The following is a 24,915-nucleotide window of genomic DNA, read 5'->3' as shown; positions in this document are numbered from 1 at the left end:
AATTTCGGGAATAGCTTCCCGATGTAGTAACACTCCCTAGCCGATGACTCCTCGGTTGTTACTCAAAGCCATTCTTCTATCTCTCTTGGGAGGTAGAAGGTAGCTTCATTCTCTTCCGTGTCTCGAGGAGGAACGCTCACCGGGACTCCTTGCACCACCCTTGGTTGAGGTACTTGGTGCATGGCGTGCCATTCGGCTGGAATGATGACCTCGGGTACTACATTCCACGCCCTTTGGGTTATCACTGGAACCAAAGGCGGGGAAGCGAGAAGGTTTAACCTTTGTGCAGAAGGTTTACTTCTCGAAGGCAGCCCTCCAAACCTACCGTCAGATGATTAATACGGTCCACCAATGCTTCCTCTACCCCCGTCATTTCGTCTATGGCTTCCCTCAAAGCGTAAACGTAGTTTACTAGGGAATCCTCCGCCGTGGACGATCTCCTTCCATTTCGGTTATTTCTTGAAGATGTTCCGCTGTTTCTGCTGGCCATTTTCTGCGAAATAAACCGAGGATAACTAAACTTTTGCAAAACAGTACCTCGAACACGGCCCCATGCTCGGTGAGCACGGCCCCGTGTTCAGCTGTCTGCAGGATTCTTTTGTCTATCGATTCCAGGTTTTTAAATTATTTTAATACACTTTTATTGTGTTTTAAGCTCAGATAATTTAAAACAAAGTTATAGAACTAACTTTAGACAAGAATCCGTAGAAAAAGCTCCTACAAACCTTTCATAGAAGGTTGGAATCATGGGTTTCCAAGCTTCCATGGAGGTAAGGTTTGAAAAATTTTTGGAAGAAGGAGAAATGAACAAAAGTGGAAAAGACAAGATGGTCCTTAGGAACCTTCTTTTAGCACTTACCTAGGATGGTATATGTGAAGATCCCAGGAATCTCTGCTTGGTGAAGTGGTCAAAAATGAGCAGGATTCAGGCTGCATTTAAAGAAAACGACAGCACACTGGACACGGCCCCGTGTGCAGAGAAAATCCTGACACATTTTGTCCGTATTCTGACAGAATCAGCAGAGAATCTTCTGAGTGAGCACGGGGGCGTGTTGACCGGGCACGGCCCCGTGTCGGCAGGCTGTTTTATGGAGTTTTGTCTTTACTAAGGAGCTAATCGATATCGGGTGGCTCTTGACTTGTTGGAACAACCCCAAAGTGCCTAAGATACCTTAATTGTCCTATACTAAGGCGAGAACGCAAGAGGTTGTCGGTGAGGGTAATTCCTATTTTCATTCTAGGTGGACAAGTCCAACCCTTTCCCGGGCTCTCGTTAAAGAAGGTGTATGCCGAATCGCTCAGGTCTATGTATGCATCGAACGAAGTCGATGGGGAGTCCTTCACGGCACAATCGGCACAGGGACGACTATCGTCCGCGTCTTTTCTAGGTAAGAAGGTGTTTTCGGGAGCAACGAGGTTGTCGGAATGCGGTTCCAACATTTCCTCATGGTCATCATCTTGGGATGGATCTAAAAAATCCTTCCTAAGTTCTTTTGACCAATTGAGAAGTAGTTCTTCTAGTTGAAATAACTCATCAAGGAGCATTTCTCCTAGCATATCTGGCTGGGCGCATTCGAGGGAGAAATAGTGCTTATTTTTACTTTCGCCCCTCTTAAGGTTACAAGGAATCGGTGGGTCTATATATTGGGGCCTATAAGTGAGGAAAAAACATTTTAATTCCTCATGTTCGCCTCCACATATTCGACACCACAAACCATAAGAGTGCCGAAAGTAAAAAGAATTACTATCACTCATGTTTGTGTCAGAAATTACCAACCGCCGGGATCTAACGGTTCTGTTTTCAGCAACTGAATCTTGGGCACGGGGGCGTGTTGAGTGGACACGGCCCCGTGTTCAGCCTACTGTCTGATTTAAAACAGGATTGCCAGTTCCAATGATTGAGCACGGGGCGTGTTCAGCGGGCACGGCCCCGTGTTGAGCTCTGCAGAAGCTAAAAATCCAAGAAAAAAAAATCCTAAAAAATTAAAGAAAAATAAAAATATGATTAGGCCGTTGATTCCTAACTTTCTTAAAATCCTTGTGTCCCCGGCAGCGACGCCAAAAACTTGATGTGCGTGAAGTGTGTTATATTTTTGATGTATATTTAAGCCCCTTTTTACACTTTTAGCCAAGTTTTAAATTTATAAAACACGATATTCACTAACACTAAACACACATATGGGCAAGTGCACCCATCGTGGACGTAGTATAGTGTTGGTAAGATACCGAGGTCGTCCAAGGACACAAGAGCTTTTAATACCGGTTTATCCTCAACGTCTAATCAAATCAAAAAGGTTTGAAAAATGTTTTAAATTAAGAAAATAAAAACTAACTAAATGCTGAAAATAAAAATAAAATAAAAACAGATAGACAAGATGAATCACTTGGATCCGACACGTGTATTAGTATAACCTTTGATTATTTTCGCACTTTTGCACTTGTTTAAGAGATTATCTTAGTTATTGTAGTAGGCCCCTCTTTTGAAGGCGACGTTACCCTCAACCCAGTAGTTTGAGTCAGCAAGGATACAATCCTAAAGGGTCAGATTATTGAAAGATAATGAATTAAGTTATTAATGCAAATTGTGGTAGGCCCCGCTTCTGGCGGTGACGTTACCCTCGGCTAAGTAGTCTGAGTCAGCAGGGATACAGTCCTAAATAGCCGGGTTATAGTATTAATAGTAGTTAACTTATGAGGGGGTCAAAGAGTTTGGATCCCCGCCATCCAATACCTATGGGCATTGAAGGAGATCCTACTAAATTTGATCCAGGTCCCAAGCAGGACCTCTAAACGCTGAACAAGGGCAAGACCCTTACCAAACCGTTCCCTTAACCCCCGACCAGGTAGCCAACATACCTCCATATAGACCGTGGAGATATGAATGGTGAAAATCTTTTATTTTATATAGACAGTAAAATAATGCCAAGACACCACGGACAAACGATAAGGAAAGATCACCTTCAACATAAGTAACTAGTTATTAAAGTCATTAATACAAAACCAAATAAAAAGTGCAAAAGATTAAAAATAAAAAGTATTATACTAAACACTTGTCTTCACCAAGTGATGTAAGAGACTTAGGCAAACATGGCTTTGATTGTCAAGAACTCTTACGATCAATCTTGGATCCCGAGACGACTCACACACTCTACGATGGACAATGGATGATGGTGGTGGATGATGGTGTTATGGTGGTGGTGGGTGGTGGATGAAGTGTGAGAGAGGTGGTGTGCCAAGGGATGAGAGAGAATGAAGCCAAGCTCCTCTATTTATAGGCTGAACAGAAGGCTGGACACGGCCCCGTGTTCGCTGGACACGGCCCCGTGCCCGTCTGACATTCTCTCACTTCATTAATTGTAATTGCGAATTACAATTAATGCGCCTGCTGTACTTTCACCACGCCCCCGTGCTCGCTGGACATGGCCCCGTGGTGGGCAATGGAAGCTTCTACTGGTTTGTCTTTTCTGCTGCTTCCTGGGCACGCCCCCGTGTTCGCTGGACACGGGGCGTGTTCAGACTCTGTTTCTTCTCCTTTGCCTTGGGAGGTGCCGTTGAGGGTCCGGGCAGTCCACTTTTGTTCCTTTTCTTGTATTTATGGTAGAATTAGCTGTCTTTTTGCTTCTTTTGTGATTTTGAGCTCATTTCATCCTGAAAATACAAAAGGAAGACAAAAACACTCTTTTTCCAACATTAGTACTTAAAAAGGGTTAGTTTTATGCCTTAATTGATGTGATTTATATGTTGCATTTTACACACATCACTCCCCCTCAGATATATATTATTATTTATTATACACAGTTAATAACATACTTCAGGATGATATTAAATAGATACTTCAGAACCTATATAATAAACTGATACTACTGGATCAGTTGTACTGCCTCATTAAAAACCTTACTAAGAAAACCCAATGGGACAAAACTTAGTTAAGGGAAAAAGAGTACATTGTGTATAATTCTCCCCCCGAATTCAACAAACATCTTTCAATCTACGGAGACTGTAACACCCCAAATTTCGTATGTTATAAAATAATATTATTTTCATGATGTTAAATGACGGAAAACGGTAACCGTAAAACGGTACCGTAAGAAAATGATAGTAAGCTTAAATATAAGTGTGTAACTAAGTTAAACAAAGAAAAGAGACCAAGTTAGTGTGGAAAATTAGTAATATGAGCAAACTTTAAAAGTCAAGGGGCTAAATGTATAAATGTGGAATGAAATCTAATAAAAAAAAAGACTAGTTTGTGGGTATGTGTGTGTGCGTACGGGACAAAGAGCAGGAAGGGGGAAACCCTTCTCCATCAAGCTTTGCAAGAAATCCAAGAAATTAAGGAGGATTAAGGCTAGGTCTTTGATGCATGAGTTTAGATTCATGATTCCTTAAGTGTTCTTGACATCAAGTAAGTCAAAATTCATGATTTGGTAATGTTTGATTTAGTGGGTTATGTGAAATTGTGAATCCGTATGGAATCAAACACGAATGCATGATGATATGAACATGTAGAAATTGAAATTATGCTTGAATTTCTCTATGATGATGAGTTAGGATAAAACCCACTTGTGTGTCAAAGATGATCAAAATTTATGAAATTCTACATGCTAAATTAGATTAATGTTGATGATATTTTGATGAATAGATGATTTAGAATAATATGTATATGCTCATGGTGGTGAAATGAGAAGTTGAGAATGCTTATGTGGGTCAATGGATGAACTAGGGAAAAACATGCTTTAATTACTTGTACATTATGCTTAGATGATAGTACGCACACCAAGTGTTTGATGAAATGTCTATGTGACAATAATATAGGAAATTGTATGCAAGTTGTGGGTCAATATGTATAAAGAGTGATAATGATGTGTTTGTAGTAAACTACTATGAAGAAGACGTGTTAGATTGACTCCATGTGGAGATTTTGTTGATTTCATTCCCGGGTAGAAGTGTGCACTAATGGCTTGCACTATGCGTTTAAATGATGTGATGCACACCATGTGGTGGTTTGATCCGCTAGTTGTGAACTTGAAGTATATGTGAAGCATATGAGAGTCCTAAAAAGAATCATTGTTGGAATAGTATAAGGTTAGCTTAATACGTGTTATAGTGTTAGTTGTGGAGTTATAGAAATACTAGTATGAATGGAATGAATTACGTGTATGTGTGTGTACATAGACAAGTAATTATATGGACATATGTTCTTGAGTTGGAAATTTGTATGCTTGATGGTTGACTTTCTGAAAAGTCAACGAATATGCGAATGGTATGGTTCGACTTATGAATGCTATTGTAAGGTTTAGGAATAAATATGTGTCATGAGTTAGGCCAATAACGTGTTAGACGTGCGTGTGTTTAATACGATGACACGACAGATTACATGAGTTTGAAATGACATGAACTTGGTTACATGTATTATGCTTATTAGAAGTGACTATAGACGTCAAGTATGAATTATGTGATCGATATGATCGTTATCATGCACGATTGTGTATGCTAATAAGAATGTGATTTCGATGACATGGAAGTATAGGGATCATGTCGAGACGGAATCAAGCACGGAAGACTACGGGTCAAGAAGTGGCGAGGAAACAAATATGAACACGGATGCATGAGGTAAGTGATTCCGAAATCACTTCTTAGTTGTTATGTGATGTTATATGCAATCTAATTATATGTGATAATTGAGGTCAAATAGGAATGAGTTGTATGATGTCAATAAAGTATTAAACGGATCTTAGTTTGATCCAAGCTAGGCAGGTGTGATTAAGAAATTGTAGCTAAGTAGTGAGATTGGTTACTCATGCAAGAAATTCCTTTGTTATTAAGGATATAGCATAATTGACTAAAATGCCCTTGATAGGTATATCGGGCAAACGACCTTAGAAGTCGTTTGGAATCAAGATATTCGATTAGTATAATATTTTGGTCAAGCATGAAAATGTGGAGTATGTTTTTGTATGTTATAAACTACTTAATGCATAAATACCCATAACGGGTCAAGGTAAGCTTCTGACCAAAAATATGTTAAAAATAGGTAAGACATCCAAGAATCTAATCCTCTATGATAAATGACGTTGATATTAAAAGGTTCATGAGGAGTCGAGGTTAAGTAATCAGATTATGTTGATAAATGCACGAACGGGTCAAATAGTTAGAAAAGGGTAATATGTCGAATGCACGTAAGTTAAGAATTTCCTTAATCCGGAGGTAGGATTTTAAGTTGATATGATAGAATATGAATTTACAAGCATGTAGGAAGAAACGGGAGGTTAAACGGGTAAACGGTTCAAAAGTTATGCGCGTTTTAGTGCGTACGGACGACGAAACGGAACTGCAGAAAACTGCAGTTTCTAGAGGGCGTCGCCGACGGGTATGGGGGCGTCGCCGACGGGCTCCAGAAAGTGAATTTTTGTGCTGACGGGTTAATTTCCTGTCTACGGGTTTTTGGGCTACGGGCAAATGCAAGGCCCGTCGCCGACGGCCCTAGGGGCGTCGGCGACGGCCTCCCCAAGTTCCAAAAGCTGAAATCTTGTTATTTAAGTTAATTTATGTATCGTAGGCTTCGGTTTGTCATCCATGGTCTACGGCGGACCTTCCAAACATGATTTTGATGGTTCCTTAGATGTTTATGAGCTATAAAGCTAAGTCTAATACCCATGTAAATAATGTATGATTATGTAAGAGGTACGCGTGATCTAGCACGTGTACATAAAGGTATGCATGTATGTAATGACGTAGGAAAGGTATGAACAAATGTAGATGTGTATGTATGTATGTATAAAGATATGTACGAGCGTATGCAGGTATGTAAAGATGTAGGAAAGGTACGTACGTATGTAGAAGTATATGTATGTATGTAATAAGACATGTATGAGAGTATACACGTATGTAAAAATTGTAGGGAAGATATGTACGCATGTAGATGTGTATGTATGTATGTAATTACGCATGTATGCATAATTTAGTCACGTTGAGGGTTAATGTTATTAATGGTGCACCTTGAGAATGAAAAGTAATGCAGGTACATTATTGAAGCCTCACCAGGAAATGGATACGCATATGAAATGCTTAAAGTTTGAAAGATGACGAAATGTGAAGTGTACGCGAATGAATCTTGTTTATATAATGTGTACTAATGTTATGAATGTATGTGGTGAGTGCAGGTTATACGGATAACGGGCGAATTATCACAAGAATTAGAAATCGAAGACCGAGTCACGAGATAGATTGTACGGGAATAATTAAGTATGTACTATTAGTAAACATGACTTATATTTTATCTTTGTAAAAGATACATTTTAAAACGAACTTTCAAGTAAGTCAAGACGTTTGTAATGAAAGAAATTTTATGGCACGAATTTCCGCTGCGACTTTTGACAAATACGAATTAGGGCGTAACAAGTTGGTATCAGAGCCCTGGTTTGAGAGAATCAAGTAACAGGAGGTAAATACTTGAACTCAAACCGGTGTGCTCTCGTGACCAAGAACCCGTACAATCTAAGACTCGATCGAGGCCTAAATGCAAAAGCGAATGTAAGTATGTATTAGATTATGTATTTGAAGGAAACTAATAGTATGTTATGTGCAAGGTAAGCTTAAGAGTTTGAAGAGGGTGATCCGTGAATGCAGAATAGGATGAACGCCAAGGCGGGCGAAGGTGCAAATAGGCAAATTAACCCCAGGTACACAATACTAATATGTATGAGTACCGACGTCAAAATAAAAAAAAGAAGGGGTCTCCTTGGGAGGGTAATTATTAAACGAAAGACCATGATGTGGTCTTGGGGAAGTTTTAGAAATATGCACGAAACTGAAGCCCATCTCTCGGGCATAAGGCGATGATTACACGAAGGCACGAAACTAGTGTGTGGATTGCGCACCTGGCCAGTACGCAAGAAGCATATGACGTTCGTGAGACCGTGGCAATTATTGCAGGTATGCCCGGTAGAACTGGGTAGCAGGTGGGCGCTATGTTGTAGCGAATGCGAAATAGCAAACCATTGCGGATTTGGTTATGCTAACGAAGGTTATGATAAGCTATGCGAGCCGACCGGTTCTAGCAAACAAGTCGAGCAAGAATAAGCTACCATCCGTTTTGAACGGGTGACTTTGAATACTCTAATGAATGCTAGAAGCTTAATCCGTTATACGGATAGAAAGAAGAATTTATGTTAAAAGCGAAAAACCCAATTATTTGGGTAGTCGAATGTGTATGCTTAACTCTCTTTGAGAGTGTTTATGCCAAACCCAATTACTTGGGTAGTCGAATGTGTATGCTTAACTCTCTTTGAGAGTGTTTATGCCAAACCCAATTACTTGGGTAGTCGAATGTGTATGCTTAACTCTCTTTGAGAGTGTTTATGCCAAACCCAATTACTTGGGTAGTCGAATGTGTATGCTTAACTCTCTTTGAGAGTGTTTATGCCGAACCCAATTATTTGGGTAGTCGAATGTGTAAGAAAGAAGAAAGCTCATATGTGGATGTTAAATAGAAAGTTACATATTGAATAATACTTCTATGCGAACTGGTGATACTGAATTGAGGGATCGTAACTGTAGAAACTCTGATAGAATATAAGAAACGACAAGTATCGATAAGAAATGCTAACCTTGATGCTCGGCTTGTTGGCCATGTTCATTTGAACAAGGCATTGTAGAAAAGATATGCATGACATAGATAACAATAGTAACCACGGAAATAATGCTTAGTCTTCATGTTAAGTACGGATAAGTAGGTGTAAAAAGGGTGATTTTGGTTGTAATAATAAGTCTTCGAATGATTGCAGTAGGCGTATGATAATATATCGACCCTTCCTATGAGCTTAAAGCTGATCAGAGGTAATGAGGGTAATGGAATGTGTAGGATAGCTCATAGCGAACAAAATGAAGGATAGTATATGAGGTATGAGTAGTATGAAATAATCGAATTATTTCGATTAGTAAATAAATGAATGTAATATGCGTAAATAGGAAGTTAGAAACAAGCCATAGACTTGGGTTTGCACGATTAATAATTGTATACAATTGGAATAAATTCGATGAATGAAACGCTAGTGAGGATATGCGTTAAGAGCTAGTAGTATAAAGTAAAAGACACTAATAAGAGCTCTGGAACAGATTCTGAGTTTCATGGGATTATGAAAGTAACTTACCTAATTTAAGAAGATAAGAAAAATTCGTACGATTATATTTATTCATCGTTAAGATTTTTATGCAAAGACCCCGAATGAGCTATGTTGTAGTGTGCCCATTGAATGAGTACAATAGAAAGGTAAATGTGGGAATGAGAGAGGTTTCGGGGACGAAACCTTCTTTAAGGGGGGTAGACTTGTAACACCCCAAATTTCGTATGTTATAAAATAATATTATTTTCATGATGTTAAATGACGGAAAACGGTAACCGTAAAACGGTACCGTAAGAAAATGATAGTAAGCTTAAATATAAGTGTGTAACTAAGTTAAACAAAGAAAAGAGACCAAGTTAGTGTGGAAAATTAGTAATATGAGCAAACTTTAAAAGTCAAGGGGCTAAATGTATAAATGTGGAATGAAATCTAATAAAAAAAAAAGACTAGTTTGTGGGTATGTGTGTGTGCGTACGGGACAAAGAGCAGGAAGGGGGAAACCCTTCTCCATCAAGCTTTGCAAGAAATCCAAGAAATTAAGGAGGATTAAGGCTAGGTCTTTGATGCATGAGTTTAGATTCATGCTTCCTTAAGTTTTCTTGACATCAAGTAAGTCAAAATTCATGATTTGGTAATGTTTGATTTAGTGGGTTATGTGAAATTGTGAATCCGTATGGAATCAAACACGAATGCATGATGATATGAACATGTAGAAATTGAAATTATGCTTGAATTTCTCTATGATGATGAGTTAGGATAAAACCCACTTGTGTGTCAAAGATGATCAAAATTTATGAAATTCTACATGCTAAATTAGATTAATGTTGATGATATTTTGATGAATAGATGATTTAGAATAATATGTATATGCTCATGGTGGTGAAATGAGAAGTCGAGAATGCTTATGTGGGTCAATGGATGAACTAGGGAAAAACATGCTTTAATTACTTGTACATTATGCTTAGATGATAGTACGCACACCAAGTGTTTGATGAAATGTCTATGTGACAATAATATAGGAAATTGTATGCAAGTTGTGGGTCAATATGTATAAAGAGTGATAATGATGTGTTTGTAGTAAACTACTATGAAGAAGACGTGTTAGATTGACTCCATGTGGAGATTTTGTTGATTTCATTCCCGGGTAGAAGTGTGCACTAATGGCTTGCACTATGCGTTTAAATGATGTGATGCACACCATGTGGTGGTTTGATCCGCTAGTTGTGAACTTGAAGTATATGTGAAGCATATGAGAGTCCTAAAAAGAATCATTGTTGGAATAGTATAAGGTTAGCTTAATACGTGTTATAGTGTTAGTTGTGGAGTTATAGAAATACTAGTATGAATGGAATGAATTACGTGTATGTGTGTGTACATAGACAAGTAATTATATGGACATATGTTCTTGAGTTGGAAATTTGTATGCTTGATGGTTGACTTTCTGAAAAGTCAACGAATATGCGAATGGTATGGTTCGACTTATGAATGCTATTGTAAGGTTTAGGAATAAATATGTGTCATGAGTTAGGCCAATAACGTGTTAGACGTGCGTGTGTTTAATACGATGACACGACAGATTACATGAGTTTGAAATGACATGAACTTGGTTACATGTATTATGCTTATTAGAAGTGACTATAGACGTCAAGTATGAATTATGTGATCGATATGATCGTTATCATGCACGATTGTGTATGCTAATAAGAATGTGATTTCGATGACATGGAAGTATAGGGATCATGTCGAGACGGAATCAAGCACGGAAGACTACGGGTCAAGAAGTGGCGAGGAAACAAATATGAACACGGATGCATGAGGTAAGTGATTCCGAAATCACTTCTTAGTTGTTATGTGATGTTATATGCAATCTAATTATATGTGATAATTGAGGTCAAATAGGAATGAGTTGTATGATGTCAATAAAGTATTAAACGGATCTTAGTTTGATCCAAGCTAGGCAGGTGTGATTAAGAAATTGTAGCTAAGTAGTGAGATTGGTTACTCATGCAAGAAATTCCTTTGTTATTAAGGATATAGCATAATTGACTAAAATGCCCTTGATAGGTATATCGGGCAAACAACCTTAGAAGTCGTTTGGAATCAAGATATTCGATTAGTATAATATTTTGGTCAAGCATGAAAATGTGGAGTATGTTTTTGTATGTTATAAACTACTTAATGCATAAATACCCATAACGGGTCAAGGTAAGCTTCTGACCAAAAATATGTTAAAAATAGGTAAGACATCCAAGAATCTAATCCTCTATGATAAATGACGTTGATATTAAAAGGTTCATGAGGAGTCGAGGTTAAGTAATCAGATTATGTTGATAAATGCACGAACGGGTCAAATAGTTAGAAAAGGGTAATATGTCGAATGCACATAAGTTAAGAATTTCCTTAATCTGGAGGTAGGATTTTAAGTTGATATGATAGAATATGAATTTACAAGCATGTAGGAAGAAACGGGAGGTTAAACGGGTAAACGGTTCAAAAGTTATGCGTGTTTTAGTGCGTACGGATGACGAAACGGGACTGCAGAAAACTGCAGTTTCTAGAGGGCGTCGCCGACGGGTATGGGGGCGTCGCCGACGGGCTCCAGAAAGTGAATTTTTGTGCTGACGGGTTAATTTCCTGTCTACGGGTTTTTGGGCTACGGGCAAATGCAAGGCCCGTCGCCGACGGCCCTAGGGGCGTCGGCGATGGCCTCCCCAAGTTCCAAAAGCTGAAATCTTGTTATTTAAGTTAATTTATGTATCGTAGGCTTCGGTTTGTCATCCGTGGTCTACGGCGGACCTTCCAAACATGATTTTGATGGTTCCTTAGATGTTTATGAGCTATAAAGCTAAGTCTAATACCCATGTAAATAATGTATGATTATGTAAGAGGTACGCGCGATCTAGCACGTGTACATAAAGGTATGCATGTATGTAATGACGTAGGAAAGGTATGAACAAATGTAGATGTGTATGTATGTATGTATAAAGATATGTACGAGCGTATGCAGGTATGTAAAGATGTAGGAAAGGTACGTACGTATGTAGAAGTATATGTATGTATGTAATAAGACATGTATGAGAGTATACACGTATGTAAAAATTGTAGGGAAGATATGTACGCATGTAGATGTGTATGTATGTATGTAATTACGCATGTATGCATAATTTAGTCACGTTGAGGGTTAATGTTATTAATGGTGCACCTTGAGAATGAAAAGTAATGCAGGTACATTATTGAAGCCTCACCAGGAAATGGATACGCATATGAAATGCTTAAAGTTTGAAAGATGACGAAATGTGAAGTGTACGCGAATGAATCTTGTTTATATAATGTGTACTAATGTTATGAATGTATGTGGTGAGTGCAGGTTATACGGATAACGGGCGAATTATCACAAGAATTAGAAATCGAAGACCGAGTCACGAGATAGATTGTACGGGAATAATTAAGTATGTACTATTAGTAAACATGACTTATATTTTATCTTTGTAAAAGATACATTTTAAAACGAACTTTCAAGTAAGTCAAGACGTTTGTAATGAAAGAAATTTTATGGCACGAATTTCCGCTGCGACTTTTGACAAATACGAATTAGGGCGTAACAGAGACCGATCTTGTGTGATAGTTGCTCGAAACTGTTTCTTGGTAAAGATTTTGTAAATAATTCAGCTAAATTTTCACTTGACTTGATTTGGCAAACATCAATTTCCCCTTCTTTCTGCGAGTCATATGTTGAGAAGAATTTTGGTGAAATGTGCTTTGTTCGATCACCCTTGATGTAACCTTCTTTGATCTGAGCTATGCAAGCAGCATTGTCTTCATAAATAATTGTCGGCTCCTTCTTGATCTGTTCTAATCCACATGCTTCTTGTATGTGAGTAATCATTGATCTCAACCACACGCATTCTCGACCGGCTTCATATAGTGCAATTAGTTCGGCATGATTTGATGACGTTGCTGTAAGTGTTTGCTTAGTTGACTTCCAAGAAATTGCTGTGCCACCATATGTGAATACATAACCTGTTTGAGATTTTGCTTTATGTGGATCTGATAGATATCCAGCATCAGCATACCTAACAAGCTAGGACTTTTGATCTTTCTGGTAGAAAAGACCTAAGTCTTGTGTCCCACAAATATATCGGAATATGTGTTTTATTCCATTCCAGTGTCTACGTGTTGGGTTTGAACTGTATCTCGCTAGTACATGTACCGAGAATGCAATATCAGGTGTCGTGTTATTTGCAAGATACATAAGAGCACCGATCGCACTTAAGTACGGTACTTCTGGACCAAGTACTTCTTCGCCTTCTTCTTGAGGGCGGTAAGGGTCCTTTTGAGGATCTAGCGGTCGGACAACCATGGGTATGCTGAACGGATGAGCTTTGTCCATATTAAAATGTACTAACATCTTCTGGATGTAATTTGACTGATGTATGAATGTACCGTTGCGCAAATGCTCGAACTGCAGGCCGAGACATAATTTTGTTGTGCCAAGGTCTTTCATCTCGAATTCTCTCTTTAATATATTAGCAGTTTTTTCTATCTCTTCAGGAGCCCCAATGATGTTTATATCATCCACGTAGACTGCTATTATAGTGAATTTTGAGAGTGATCTTTTTATAAAAACACATGGACTAATTACATCAGACTTGTATCCTTCTTTTTCAAGATATTCAATGAGCCGATTGTACCACATACGGCCAGATTGTTTAAGACCATATAAAGATCTTTTTAGCTTTATAGCACACATGTCTCGAGGTATTGATTTTAATGCTTCGGGCATTTTTAATCCTTTAGGGATTTTCATGTAGATGTCATTTTCTAGTGTCCCGTACAAGTATGCAGTGACGACATCCATAAGTCTCATTTGAAGTCCTTCTGAGATTGCAAGGCCAATTAGAAATCTAAGGGTTATCGCATCCACTACAGGGGAATACGTTTCCTCATAATCAACTCCTGGGATTTGGGAAAACCCTTGTGCTACAAGACGTGCCTTGTATCGTACAATCTCATTCTTTTCATTTCTTTTTATAGCAAACACCCATTTATAACCTACTGGTTTGACGTCTATGGGTGTTCGGACTACAGGTCCAAAAACATTTCGCTTTTCAAGCGAACCTAACTCAGCCTTTATGGCCTCTTGCCATTTTGGCCAATCAACTCTGTGCATGCACTCTTCTAGAGTTTTAGGTACATAATCATTTTCATTGATTACATCCGTTGCTATAGCATATGCAAATATATCATTAACACGTGTTTCATTTCGGTTCCATATTGCACTATTTTGTACATAATTGATAGAGATCTCGTTTTCGTTTGGTACCAGTGTGTCTTATGGATTTTCATTTTCCTCTGGAGTTATATTTGTCTCTTCTGGGACATTTACCTCTTCTAGGGTTTCAGTTATTAAATTTTCATCAACTGATTTATTCTGCTCTTTTCTCTTACGTGGGTTTTTATCTTTGGAACCTATTGGTCTCCCACGTTTTCTTTGTATGGTAATCGCTTCTGGGATTACTTCAATTCGAGCATGTGCATTTGATGCTGGTATATGTGACTTTGTCACCCTATTTGTGTCTGTGAATGCATCTGGTAATTCATTTGCGATTCTTTGTAAATGTATAATCTTTTGGACTTCAGATTCACATTGACCACTTCGGGGGTCGAGATTCGATAATGATGATGCATTCCATGTTAACTCTTGTGTTACCAGTCTTTCTTTAGTCTTATCTTCCCCTAAGACTGGGAATACTGTCTCATTAAACTGACAGTCAGCAAAGTGTGCTGTAAACATGTCACCCGTTAATGGTTCTAAATATTTAATAATAGATGGGGAGTTAAAACCGATGTAAATGCCCAGTCTTCTTTGTGGTCCCATAATGGTACGTTGTGGTGGCGATATCGGTACATATACCGCACAACCAAATATTTTGAGGTGGGACAGATTTGGTTCTCTTCCGGAGACCAGTTGTAATGGGGAGTATTCATGATCGGCAGTTGGTCTTAACCGGATTAGTGCAGCAGCATGTAGAATAGCATGTCCCCATGCAGAAGATGGCAATTTGCATCTCATCAGGAGAGGCCTAGCGATTATTTGTAATCGTTTAATTAATGATTCAGCTAAACCATTTTGTGTATGAACATGAGCTACTGGATGTTCAACCTTTATCCCAATCGACATACAATAATCGTTAAAAGCTTGGGATGTGAATTCTCCTGCATTATCCACTCGTATGGTTTTAATTGGATTGTCAGGGAAATGAGCTCTCAGGTGTATGATTTGGGCTAATAGTCGGGCAAATGCTACATTTCGGGTAGCTAAAAGACTCACATGTGACCATCGCGATGAGGCATCAATTAAGACTAAGAAATAGCGAAATGGACCACAAGGAGGATGTATGGGCCCACAGATGTCCCCTTGGATTCTTTCCAAAAATGAGGGGTTTTCTTGTGTCAACTTAGTTGGTGAGGGTCGAGTAATGAGTTTGCCTAGAGAGCATGGCACACATGATAAATCTTGTGATAACAAGACTTTTAAATTCTTAAGAGGGTGCCCATTTGCACTTTTAATTATTCGCCTCATCATTATGTTACCAGGGTGACCTAGTCGGTCATGCCATATTGTGAATGTGTCTTTATCTAGTACCTTATAGTTACTCACCACAATGTATGATTCAATAGGAGTAATATTGGTACAATATAATCCAGAGGATAAAGCTTTTAGCTTTTCTACAATGGTATCTTTACCATTTTCATTTGAAGTAATTTGTAAGTATTCAATATTATTTTCGGATGTTGTTTTGAGGTGGTAACCATTTTGTCGAATACTTTTAAAACTAAGTAAATTTCGTCTTGATTTACTAGAGTATAATGCATCATTTATAATTAGTTTAGTACCCGATGGTAATATGATGCTTGCTCTTACAGAGCCTTCTATAAGATCACATACACCAGAAATAGTACCAACAAGTGTCTCTGCAGGAGACAACTCAGAGAAAAATTTCTTATGTTTGAGAATAGTGTTGGTAGTACCACTATCTACGAGACATTAATCACCAATAATAGCTTTATTGGAGCTTGTAAACATATTTCCTCTGGAAATAATGAAATAAATTAGTATAACAAACTACTTGCTTGAGTAAAAAAAATCACATCATACAAATATGAATCAAACATCACAAAGATTTTAAGTGAAACCATAACAATAGTTCAAAAACATAAAATACACACTAGAGTTGAAATAAAAACCAAACAAAGAAAAAAATATAGTCTAAAAAAAATCATCACATAACACGCATTTAATGATTTTGTAGTATGAGCTTGTTGTTTTGTTCCGCGACCAACAAACATGACATTAGCTCAGAATATTTTTAAATTCCCATTCCCCTATATTGCTGCGACTCAGAGGTGATGCGAAGAAAGGCAGAGTTGTACTCACTAACAGTCTTATGATCTCGTAGCCTTAAATGAACCCACTTGTAGCGAGTTTTAGAGAGAAAGACCAACTTCAGGTGGTCAAATCTTTCTTGAATGTTTTTCCATAACTCGAGAGGGTCCTCGATAGTACGGTTTTCCCTCTTTAGGTCTTTATGAAGATGAAGGCGAAGGAATGTCATAGCTTTAGCTTTTTCTTGAAGGGACGTTTTATAGTAATCGTTAAATAATAATAATAATAATAATATGAATTATAGTAATCGTTAGTGGGGGACAAATGTGATAGTGTTGTACAAGATATTTTATAGAGTAATGCATTTAAATATAGAGAAAACCATAGTCTCAATTTCTTTTTAATTTTGTTGGCTAGAAAAAAAAAATATGTAAAAGAAACTTTTGAGTTTCAGTTTCAAAAAAAAAAATTAAAAATAACGGTAGTGGGAAAAAAAAAAAAACGTGTCCGTCACTGGATCAGTTTGGAAAATGTGGTCTTAGTCATAGATTGGGAAAAATAAAATAATATAGATAGGTATAAAGGGCTTTCAACAAAACAAAACAGCCGACTTGAAAAATGCTATCACATTACTTCTTCCAGAAAAAATCGCTCCAATGGTTTTATCTTCTGGTTCTAATATGAACGGTTGTAGGCCGTAACTGTCGCGTAAAACTCGCCATCATGGGTGGGTGGCGACGTAGCTCGTCAACAATGGGATTCCCGGAAACAAACCAGAGAACTCGAAACGAGAAAAACAAATATCGATAAACTCTCCGGTAATGGGTTCATCAGCACCCAAAACTTAGGGTTTCGCGCGCAGCAGGTACGTTAAAAACGGGATCTCCATATTCACATCAAGGTAGAGAATATGATGGTTGTAAGTTGTAACCATCGACATATTCTTGTAAGACCCCCTTTTCCTTGTTAAAAAAAACTTGATCTAAAAAGCTTGTTTCTTTTGTCTGAATGGAAGAGAAACGGTTGTTGAAAATTCCATTCCCTATATTGCTGCGCCAGGAGCATGTTTGATAAATGGAACGTTGAGATAGTTTGCTCAATCATGTCTTTGTCGGTGATTTGTTCACCACATAATTTAAACTCAGAGGTGATGCGAAGAAAGGCAGAGTTGTACTCACTAACAGTCTTATGATCTCGTAGCCTTAAATGAACCCACTTGTAGCGAGTTTTAGAGAGAAAGACCAACTTCAGGTGGTCAAATCTTTCTTGAATGTTTTTCCATAACTCGAGAGGGTCCTCGATAGTACGGTTTTCCCTCTTTAGGTCTTTATGAAGATGAAGGCGAAGGAATGTCATAGCTTTAGCTTTTTCTTGAAGGGACGTTTTATAGTAATCGTTAAATAATAATAATAATAATAATATGAATTATAGTAATCGTTAGTGGGGGACAAATGTGATAGTGTTGTACAAGATATTTTATAGAGTAATGCATTTAAATATAGAGAAAACCATAGTCTCAATTTCTTTTTAATTTTGTTGGCTAGAAAAAAAAAATATGTAAAAGAAACTTTTGAGTTTCAGTTTCAAAAAAAAAAATTAAAAATAACGGTAGTGGGAAAAAAAAAAAAACGTGTCCGTCACTGGATCAGTTTGGAAAATGTGGTCTTAGTCATAGATTGGGAAAAATAAAATAATATATGATAGGGTATAAGGGCTTTCAACAAAACAAAACAGCCGACTTGAAAAATGCTATCACATTACTTCTTCCAGAAAAATCGCTCCAATGGTTTTATCTTCTGGTTCTAATATGAACGGTTGTAGGCCGTAACTGTCGCGTAAAACTCGCCATCATGGGTGTGGTGGGTGGCGACGTAGCTCGTCACAATGGGGATTCCCGGAAACAAACCAGAGAACTCGAAAACGAGAAAAAAAACAAATATCGATAAACTCTCCGGTAATGGGTTTTCATCAGCAACCCAAAACTTAGGGTTTCGGCGCAGCAGGTACGTTAAAAACGGGATCTCCATATTCACATCAAGGTAGGATATATGATGGTTGTAAGTTGTAACCATCGGACATATTCTTGTAAGACCCCCTTTTCCTTGTTAAAAAAAACTTGATCTAAAAGCTTGTTTCTTTTGTTCTGAATGGAAGAGAAACGGTTGTTGATGATTTTGTTAACTAAAAATGATTTTGTATAATCCTTTAGAATGAGATAAACAAATAAACAAAACTAAACTAATGCCCGACTATAAAGAAGATGACAGCCGGTTTTTGTTTGAAACAAATAAAAAAAACTTATCAATTTCCAATCAGAAGATGTAGATCAGTCAGGTTTGACGTGTGCGCTGTCAACCCAAATCAAACAGTGTTGTTTTTTATTTCTTTTTAAAACTAAGATATATGCTATCTATGCACATGGTACGTGTCTATCTAATAAAAACAAGTATATCATCCAAATAAAATAAATAGGAGATTTAAGGCTGTTACATACCTGAATGGATGAATCTGGAAAAAAAAAACTGAACGTATGGAAATAGTGGAGTCAAGTACAGCAACTAGCAAAGACACCAAACTAGAGAATGATGGATCTTCAACAATCAAAGAATTATAGAGCAGACGTGCTGATAACGTGAAATGAAATAAGGAAAATGAGAAGTGTGTCTCTTTAATTTACCAACCACACATATATATACAATGATTAGTCAAAATATAACTGAACATATATGTAGTCAAAATGTAACTTAAGAGGGGAATTAGGAGGAGAATTAAGAGGGATTATATCTGTATTTATAACAATATTGCTATTATTATAATAATAAAACACTATTCATTAAGTGTTGTTTTTAATATAGGTAAAATGTAATATAACACTTTTCCGGCACTGAATTTCCCGAACCAAAAGATCTTAAGTACCAATTGGGTACCGACTTTTGGCGTTCTTGGTACCGGTTCGCTGCTGTTTTTTACCTTCATATACTGGTACCGTAACCGGTATTTTCGTTAACAGTACCGATTTGGTATCGGTAGGCACCGAGCTCATCCCTACCATTGAAAAAAAAAAGAAATCATAAAAAGTTGAAGAAAATCAACAAAAAAAGTTGTACGATACCATTGTTCGTACGTTACCCGTGATAAGGGATGGGCAAATGGTGGCAGTACCGAATTTCCTGAACTAAAAGATTTTCAATATCAATTTGGTACCAACTTTTGGCGTTTTCTGTACCAGGCTGGTGCCAATTTTTACCTTCATATATAGATACCGGACAGGACCGTACCGGTATTTTCGATACTGGTTGACACCAAGCTTATCCCAACCCGTGATAAAAAAAAAAAAAATTAAAGTAAAGAAAAATATGAAAATGTATTTAATTTAAAAAGTAAGAAAATAATTATTGTTATAATAGTAAAATAATAAAAGTATTTAAAAAACTATATATTACTTTACTATTGTTATAATAATAAAAAGTGTTGTTTTTAATATAGGTAAAATGTAATATAACATTTTTCCGGCACTGAATTTCCCGAACCAAAAGATCTTAAGTACCAATTCGGTACCGACTTTTGGCGTTCTTGGTACCGGTTCGCTGCTGTTTTTTACCTTCATATACTGGTACCGTAACCGATATTTTCGGTAACAGTACCGATTTGGTATCGGTAGGCACCGAGCTCATCCCTACCATTGAAAAAAAAGAAATCATAAAAAGTTGAAGAAAATCAACAAAAAAAGTTGTACGATACCGTTGTTCGTACGTTACCCGTGATAAGGGATGGGCAAATGGTACCGCGTAGCAGTACCGAATTTCCCGAACTAAAAGATTTTCAATATCAATTCGATACCAATTTTTGGTGTTTTCTGTACCAGGCTGGTGCCAATTTTTACCTTCATGTACAGATACCGGACAGGACCGTACCAGTATTTTCGATACCGGTTGACACCAAGCTTATTCTAACCCGTGATAAAAAAAAATTATTATAGTTAAGAAAAATATGAAAATGTATTTAATTTAAAAAGTAAGAAAATAATTATTGTTATGATAGTAAAATAAGAAAAGTATTTAAAAAACTATATATTATAAATTATAAATTATAAATTTGCAACAACTTTAGGCTTATAGTTGTTGTACTCTTTGCATAAAAGGAGTTTTATGCATTAGGTTATGTGTACATGTTCCTCTTTGCATAAAAGGAGTTTTATGCATTAGGTTATGTGTACATGTTCTAGAGAAGACGCGTGTGTTCGTGCTGTCCTTTTTCCCCATTGTAACCCACATCACCGCCTAAATCGGCACAAAGCCTCTCCAGTCATCGCTCACCACCGTTCTTCCCCAAATCAACGTCGGCTACATAACACTACAACACCACAAGCCAAGCGATGGTTTTTTCCAGGCTATCAGGGCTCCAACAGGTATGTTCAGCTTAATCATTTTAACTTTGAGTGTTCATTATGAACAATCGTTGGAATTGTTGTTGATTTCGTGATGGTGGGTATGCTTACAGTAAGAAGACGGAGGCGGCGCGAGGCACCCGCTTAACACCGGCAAGAATTTTGGTAAGCCGAGCTTCTGTTGTATGTTTCTTTGTTGATCGGTTTTCATTGTTTCCGTTTAAGCTATTTTTTGTGTTACAACTCCGGTGAAGATCCGACGAGTTCTCTGGTGACCGATGTCCTGGTTGTTGTTATGTAAGTTTGATGTGTTGTTTGTTATATATGTTCCTCCTTGTCATTTGTGTAGAAGTTAATTTATCTTTTTTATCTTTCGTTACAGATTTTTATGCTCACGGTGTCGGCGACCTAACACCACAAGCCAAGCGATGGTTTATGTCAGGCTATTAGGGCTCCAACCGGTATGTTTAGCTTAATCGTAGTGTTCATTCGTTGGAATTGTTGTTGATTTCGTGATGGTGGGTATGCTTACAGTAAGAAGATGGAGTGCAAGAATTTTGGTAAGCCTAGCTTCTATTGTATGTTTCTTTTTCAGTTAGATCAGTTTTCATTGTTTAGTTTAAGCTATTTTTTGTGTCTCCGGTGACCGATTTAGTTGTTGTTATGTAAGTTTGATGTGTTGTTTGCTATGTTCCTCTTTGTCGTTTGTGTAGAAGTTAATTAACTTTTTTATATTTCGTTACACATTTTTCTTTCTGTTCATGAAAGAAACAATCTTAGGTTGTTTCATTAGCAGAGAGAATTCCAAATGTTACCAAACTTGAGTCTTGAATAAGAGAGAATCAAGGGTTCACTTGACTTTATTGGCATAAACCACTATGCCACAAATTATGTCAAGAACAACCCCAGTAATCTTGAAATGGAGATCAGGGACTTTCTTACTGACATGGCGGTAACACTTGGTCCAGTATATTTAAATTTTATTTTTATTATACATCTTCTTTAAGGTAACTTCACTTGAGGTGGCTCCATTGGACCTGCAAAAGCTACTTATATATCTGAAGGAAGAATATGGAAATCCTCCTATTTACATCCATGAAAATGGTATATACATCAAATGACTTATAAAGTCTTAGCATTATTTCATCTTATGCTATATCCTACTTTTAGAGTTTTAGTTAGGACCACATAAGTGAAAAGAATCTGTTTCACTAAAAAGTGAAAAAAATAACTAAATAATTAAAGATTTTTTTGACAGGCCAAGTAGAATCCCATAATGGAACAATGGCGGACACTCCGAGGGTAGAGTTCTTGCATGCCTATATCGGTGGTGTGTTGGATGCACTAAGGTACACCTCAATTTTGTTTGTTGCATATGATAAATTGTTTTTGTACACAACTAAAATTCAACAAAGGCTATGTGCAATATATGATATGTATATTGATGGTGTACAAATCATGTATCTCTATATAAAAAGAGGTGATTTGTACCATAAAAAGTGGCTTTGTCACTAAAAGGATGGGTTCAGATGAGTTTTGTCATCTAGGGAGATGAGTTTCGTCATCTAGGGAGGAGAAGGTGTTTTTAGTTGGTTTGCCGGTTTTGAAAGGCTGCTTACATGGCCATGTTTTTGAGGCCAGCTATTGTGGGTGCTCTAAGCGATTAAATGATACAAAAGATGTTAACAAGAAAATTGGCCACATGCCCTATAGTTGTTTGGATCTCAAATGAAGTTAACCATTCACCAACTTAATAGAGTTCGATTGGTCATTTATAAGGTATCATGAATACTTTTCACTAACCAAAACAATGTTTATCAACTGTTGAAAAATTAAAAGGGAAAGGCTATTTATTTGCACAATTTCTACATAACAAAACTACTCTGTATGCAATGTTGGTAGGGATTGGTGATTTAGAGTAATTATGTATTTTTTTTTTTTATTTAGAGGTAACAAGGTAGCATGTCGGACGCGTTGTGTACGGGTAAATTTTGTTATGGTTCAGGTCGGCTCAGGTCACAAGCTTTGTTAGTCAACCTTTTTGTTACACTAATAATCTCATTTTTGCAACAAGGTGATTCTGGAGGTTATATGCAGTTGAAATACCTTTCGAGTGACTCTCAACGGATATCCTTTTAAGCTACTTTTTTTCCTGATTTTAACCCGTTAATAAAAACATAAGCGGAATCAACCCATTTGTAATTGAGTGTGGTAAATTTGCCACCATTGTTAATAATTTTAATGTTTATGAAAAACCATAAGTCAGGCTTTTATGGGATATTTTATGGGATAAACATGAGATGTTAATTATGCAAATCAAACATCTGATGTTATGAAACAAATGAACAACTTAGAAACACACTTATTAAGTTTTGTATTGTTGCAGTGTTGGCTAGCTTTGAGTTCCTTGAAAAGGTTGGGGTGGACAGGCACGTGTTGCTTTCATGATATAGATGTTGCTCCCGATGGTCAAAGATTGAAGGTAACTTGACCCGACTTATTATCATAATACTTAATAATGTTTGATTATAGAAAATAAACATATTCATGTGTACTTGGGTCTTTATTTACTTTTTGTCGAGTTTGGCATCTACTGGATCCGCAAAGAGTTGCATGATATGAAATCTCTATACAAGTGACGCCATGCCGCTCATCATATCTACAATACCCTTTCCCCTTTTGCTGGTTGGAACCCTTTCTTTTCTTTTCTTTGTCATTAAACAAGATAGCTTCAAGATTAAAAAAAAATGGATATTCAATCATGGTTATGCTTTTTTAGTCAGGATTGGCATTCCACCTTATAGACGGGATACCGCAGGCAGTACCACATGTAATTGCTCTGTATCTTGGCCCAACACATTTCGCGACTGCATTCATGGGAAGTTATAACCAGTAGTGGTGCAGGGTGATGGACTGGATGTCCAGTACCCTTCGTGATCCTTTGGAAGACAGGCCAAGAATACACAATAATCAACAAATTTTGGAATTAAAAAAAAACATTTATTGATGGGTGTTAAGATGTCTGTGACTGTTTTTGTTTGTAAGGTGACGGTTGAATTGTTTGATGCCATTAGGGGAAAAGAGAAGAGGTTTGGGGAGGTTTCCTTCTCCTTAGAGTAGAAGTTTTAGATATATATGAACTGATAAGATCATTAGAGGTGTAGCCTTTGTGATATCATTTGTTCAAAGCGTCGCCCCCTTGAGGTTCCCAGTTAAGTTAAATGCATGATACTCTCTACAAGTGCCACCACCCTCAAACTCTATACGATTGTCTCTTTTCATCTATTTCGCCTCTCAGTCAGTGACTGCTGCTATTTCTTTTGGTATATTTATTTACTTAATTTGTTCAATGTTTTATGCTTTCAATTGATGGTTTTCTTATATCATTTACGCTGTGTTCTTGAATGAAGTTACTCGCGACTTGCATCTCCACCTCGACGTCGCAGACCGCAGTCATAGTTATAGAAGGAGTCACAACTACAGGTTACTTCTACTAAAATTTCTTCTCCCTTTGAATTTATGGTTTATATATGCCTTCAATTTAAACACTGAAACTTGCTAATAGGATTACATGAACATCTCACATGTATTTACTTGGAATAAAACTATTGATCTGAATTTTTTACATGATATCTTTCGTAATTATGTGAATCAACATCTAATGTCTATTCAAGTTAAAATAAAGATGCCTAAACCCATTGGCAAATCAAATGTATCTCTTTACAAAATACTTATTACCTCTAATACAGGTGATTAACAAAAGTCATGAGGACACATTTCAGTATTCGAAACGGTTTAGCTTGACCTGTCCTCTAATGCGAGAATGTGTGGTGTTGCCCAGAACATGTCGAGTTGACTGTATATTATCAACGAATGTAATTAAAATCAGCCTCATGACCATTTTGTTACTAAAATTATTGTGTACAATAGTATTTTTCATCAATAGTTTGCATATAACAGACATGACCTTTTTATGAGTGTTATTTTCTCAATTTAAAGGTCAATTGTGACGCTTAACT

General features: G+C 37.2%; 1 non-coding gene across 8 annotated transcripts in view; it reads left to right on the top strand.

The window, feature by feature from the left end:
- The first annotated feature begins 18,290 nt into the window (after positions 1–18,290).
- LOC110899411 overlaps positions 18,291–24,915 on the top strand; it is a 6,916-nt gene continuing 291 nt past the window's right edge. The window contains exons 1-11 of one of the 8 annotated variants that reach the window (XR_004877824.1): positions 18,291–18,512; positions 20,715–20,917; positions 21,010–21,061; positions 21,151–21,193; positions 21,279–21,357; positions 21,431–21,456; positions 21,904–22,000; positions 22,155–22,245; positions 23,283–23,581; positions 23,676–24,219; positions 24,307–24,379. This is a non-coding gene — a transcript (uncharacterized LOC110899411). Of the gene's footprint in view, positions 18,513–20,640; positions 20,918–21,009; positions 21,062–21,150; positions 21,194–21,278; positions 21,457–21,903; positions 22,001–22,154; positions 22,246–23,282; positions 23,582–23,675; positions 24,220–24,306; positions 24,380–24,645; positions 24,874–24,915 lie in introns of those variants that run through there. The other 7 variants (XR_004877827.1, XR_002570253.2, XR_004877823.1 and 4 more) reach the window with 7 other exon arrangements.

The sequence above is a fragment of the Helianthus annuus genome, chromosome 13 (assembly GCF_002127325.2).
Source record: "Helianthus annuus cultivar XRQ/B chromosome 13, HanXRQr2.0-SUNRISE, whole genome shotgun sequence".
Lineage (NCBI taxonomy): Eukaryota > Viridiplantae > Streptophyta > Magnoliopsida > Asterales > Asteraceae > Helianthus > Helianthus annuus.
The sequence above is the reverse complement of the archived record's forward strand: the minus strand, read 5'-3'. Positions and strand labels throughout refer to the sequence as shown.